This window comes from Adiantum capillus-veneris, chromosome 23 (assembly GCF_014529385.1).
Source record: "Adiantum capillus-veneris isolate H3 chromosome 23, ASM1452938v2, whole genome shotgun sequence".
Taxonomy (NCBI): Eukaryota; Viridiplantae; Streptophyta; class Polypodiopsida; order Polypodiales; family Pteridaceae; genus Adiantum; species Adiantum capillus-veneris.
Window position 1 is genome coordinate 111,856,554 of NC_140953.1, and position 4,812 is coordinate 111,861,365.

Here is a 4,812-nt window from a genome sequence, read left to right on the forward strand (position 1 = left end):
CAGTGGATGCAACCCAGCCTGCCTTTCCCTTTGATGAAATTTGAAGTGCTAAAGACGAAAAAGAGACTAGAAGGGGAGCAATATGTCGCTCTTTACGAAGACGACATCACAAAGGAGGAACAATCAAAGAAGATAGTAGATTCACAACCTAGATGGAGAAAAGGTTGGCTGAACAAATACCCAGCCTACCTCATCTACTTGGTGGAGGCACCAAAGGAGATGCGGGAGGATGCAACCTTCGGCCCGGTGCCAAGAGTCAGAAACTGGAAAGAGCATGGCAGGATTGCAGAAAAGAAGCCAAATTGGCTTAATTATCCCAGGATGCCAGGACCAAAGGCAGGAGAGAGAATAGGTAAAGCCTACATGGTGAAAACCCTAACGGGCACCATCAAGCTCTTTACTGGCTCTCCTGACCTTTCATGTCAGATGCTCAAGAAAATCTGCAGGACTCTCTTAGCTTGCATTGAAGTGTTCATGCCAGATAAAGCCACGACCTCGAGTCTACTATCGACGGCCGACACGGTGTCTGATATGATGTACGATCTTTCATTGCAGCTTTCTCCAAAAGTGTTACACCTCCTATACCAAAGGATTATGTTTTTGCCTAGCTTCCACATGCAAACATTCGAAGAAGCTTTCTACACCGGCTTTTTCACCCACGAAAGCAAAATATTCGGCCCAACCTTGACCATCGGCAACCTACGATACGAATCACATTTGCAGATGCTCAAGACGACAGGACTTTATTGACCAAGCATAAAAGTCATGTCAGGGACGACATGAACGCGGAGGGGGGGGAGTATTGAGCCAGCAGAGGATCACACCCACATTTTTGCTCACACTCATCATTTTGTAACCATTGATTGTAATAAATGTCTTTCCGAAATTAATTTTGATTTGAGCCATTCATTAAGTAACGGGACTCAATTGAGTTTCCAGCTTGTAATCCCGAAGTAATTTCACTTGCTGATGTAATTAGTTAGAGATGTTCTCACCTCTAAGGCTGAGGTATATAAGCCAAAGTTTTTGTAACCTAGGGATTCAGATTATTAATCAAAGTGAGTTTTTGAGCGCCGTGACTGTGTCTGAGAGAGAGAGAGAGAGAGAGAGAGAGAGAGAGAGAGAGAGAGAGAGAGAGAGAGAGAGAGAGAGAGAGAGAAAGAGTTTTATCTACTTGCTACGCGCGCTACGGAGCCGCCATTGGAGAAGCGACACCGCCATTGTGTTAGTAACGGCAAGAGCTACGCACAGATACCAAGAGTGCGCGCTATCGGCTTCTATGTGTGGTAAGTTCCTACGAGCTTCGGTGTGAGTTTTCTTCCAACTCGTGTGTCGGAATTGAGCGTGCAGCATATCTATAGAACCACAACAAGTAGAGCTACACATTAGTACCATCGGGGTCAAGTTTCGGTCACCTGTATATTTCGGCCTGTCTTCATACGCGTTTACCGCACGGAGTGGTTATAGGTTGATTTTGCAGTTCAAGTCTTTAAGGTGTTGTTCTTACCTAGTGTATAAACTTCCCCTTGAGTTTAAGATCGATTCAATGATTTTAGATCCTGTTTCGTATAGCATTCATTCGTAGTACGGATTTCAGTCACTTGCGTATTTTAGAACTTAAATTTAATTTCCTTAGTAGTGATTGTCATTAGAAAATCGAGTAAGTGATTTGACACCCACCTAGTTGTTTCCATGCGTCTGCGGATCAAGCTCCGTCTTCGTCTGACAAATTCTGTTGTTGGTTGAGTTCTCGCTATTTAACTTCCGCTAGCGACGTAACCGCCTTAACAACATAGGTAACGGATCTCTCTCTCTCTCATACACACACACACACAAACACACACATATAAAAAAAACATGGATATGCATGCAATGAGTGACCTTCAAGATCAAAGATCATTTATAACATGACAAGTCTGTGCAAGCGTACAGAGGAAGGTGCATTAGATGACACATGGAGATAAGTTCTTTATGGCCTTCAAAATACAAAGTAAAGGCACCTTTCAAATGCCTTTCAAAAACAAAAGTAATCAATGGTCACCCTTCAAAAGTTTGAAGTCGAGAGTGAAACTCCCAAGGATTATAAATAGCTAAATAGCTAAGTTTTTTAACTTTACACTGCCCGTCTTTTCATTTTCTATCTTTCATTTTTACATTTCAAATTGAATTGTTTTAAAGGCTTTCTTTGAAATGAAGCAAAGTGTGACAAGTGGAGGGTCTATTGTTATTCACTTTTCCATCCCAACACGTTACATTGAACATTACGTTTTCAAGTTTGAGCCTTCAGATTTTCAAGATTTTCAAAAAGTTCTTTTACATTTTTTTGTGTGCAAATCTCACAATATGTGAATATGTGAGAGGTTATATTAATAAGAGGAAACCATTACATCAAAATGTTCAGTACTGGCCATGGCCACTTATTCCAAAGGAAAGTGATGATAAAAAAGGAGCCCCATCCTTGAAAACATCAAATTGAGATAGACCTAACTATAAGGGTTACCCAATTCCACTTCTTAGAGGTATTGCTTTTTACGATCCTAATTAAGTAAGGCCACACATTTTATGAGCAAGGAAAAATAAGCCTAAAATGTGACCAATGCCTTTTCAATCACTTCTTTTTTTGTACTTTGAAAGATCCTCTTGGTGTTTGTTCAATGTGAAAGGCAAGCAATGACAGTTTGAACCATAACCTACTAATATGTGGCATCGCCTTCAAAGGTAGCACCATTTTCAGAGTAGGAGTGTTGGGCAACACTTTAAATAAGAATCCAAAAAATATGGAGGAACAATTGTTGAATGCAAAGAGCATTGACTGGAGTAAGGAGCTATCGCCACATGACCACGGAGAGAGGGGCATAATCCCTCCTCGCTTTATATATAGTACAGTTACGGTTTCCACCTTACTATCGCTCTTCAACTATTTAAGGTAATTTTACATCATATATCAGACCACATAAAATCTTAGTTTCTTTTGGAAAAATCTCTCTCTCTCTCTCTCTCTCTCTCTCTCTCACACACACACACACACACACACACACACACACACACACTTTCTTCACCATCTTGAAGCTCTCCAAAAGACCATAAGTACTACAGTTTTCAAAGTTATATTGTTTCTTGAATATTTTAGGTTATTTTACATTTATGTATCATTCCTTTCCCCTCCCCCTCCCCCTCCCCCTCCCCCTCCCCCCAACCACAAACCCCCCCCCCCCCCCCCCCCCCCCCCCCCCCCCCCCCCAAAAAAAAGCATCATAAGATTATACCTTGTTCTTACTTTAGTTCTACGTATGCAAAAGTCTCGAAGAAGTGTTGTCATGTAGCATAAACACTTGAAAGAAGGGAGAACAAGTGAAAGAGTAACGACGGATTTCAAAAACAATAAGAAAGAGATAAAATTGTTAGGTTGAATTAAACTGGTATTAGTGTTTGAAAAAGGATTGCCTCAGCTTAGTCTTGAGCCGATTGAAAATCGAGACTAGCTAGCTACAATCCATGGTAAACGAAAGGAAAACAAATGAAATATGTGAGAAAGTCATCCAAAAAATTTACAAATCTCAAAATTTTTGCTAGTATTTTCGGTTTTCTTTGAGGAGAAAACTCGATCAGCAACCGCTTAATAAAAGAGACTTTCTCGAACGTTAACACTGACTGGAATCAAGCTATAAAATGCAAAAAATGTAAAGCCATGTGAAGTTGTGAAATGAAAGGTGAAATAAAAAGAACTAATTAATATATGTGTGTATAGAATTTATTAGAATTATGCAAGGTGAAGCTTCACTTTAACATTCTAAAACAATAGAATGAAAAAAAAAACATATATGTGTGTGTGTAAAATTTGCTAAAATAATGCAAGGTGAAGCTTCACTTTAGCAATTATAAAACAATAGAATGCAAGAAAACTAAAGACATGTCTGGATGTGAAATGAAACCTAAGTCTCCACCATGCATTGAGAACAATGAAAGTCTCATGAACTCAACACAACACCGAGGGTTTCTTTTAGAAAGCCAAAAAGGAAGAGAGGAAAGGCATCGTGAATATTTTGAGGTGATTAGTCTTTCCTTGAGAGCCACATGAATCTTTCCTTGAGAGCCACATGAAGGACAAGGAGGTGACTAGTCTTCTTTAAAAATATTAGATAGAAAGCTCAACCATTGCACGAGAATAATCGTTTTTTCATCATGAATTTTTGAGAGAAACCTAGCTGGGCAATCGCAAATTGTGCAAACACAAAAAGAACCCGGTCCCACTTGTCACAAGGAAAAGGCAATGCGAGATTCCGCCATATCTGCATCTTATGCTCAAGGGAAAAGGGTGGGGAAGACAGACATAACAGACCCACACCCCAAAACCTAAGCGGTGGCGTGCAGTAGAGATAAGAAGGACTCTATACCACGCTTACAGAGTAAAGATTAGTACTATGACCAGAAAATGTAAAGCCCAGTCGGACAGTCCACCTCACCACATGGTAATTTAAGATAGCATCAATTCCCATAGTTAAAGCCCGGCTTTTTCGACTAGAAGCGAGTAACCTGTATTCGGCTTCGGATATTCATACCCAGTAGGTATTTACATCTGCTATCCCAGCCCGACTTTAATAAACTGGGTTTATTCTAAATGGTTGGTCATATATAAAACCCAAGTCCAGAGTATCATTTCCAGAGTAAGTGGTCTTCAACTATTTTGTTTAAGTTAAATGTAAAGCCCGGTCACACAGTCTACATCACCACAAGGTAAAATTAGATAGCATCAATTCCCATAGTCACAGCCTGGTCTATAGACTCGTAGCTAGTAAGCTGTATCAGGCCTCG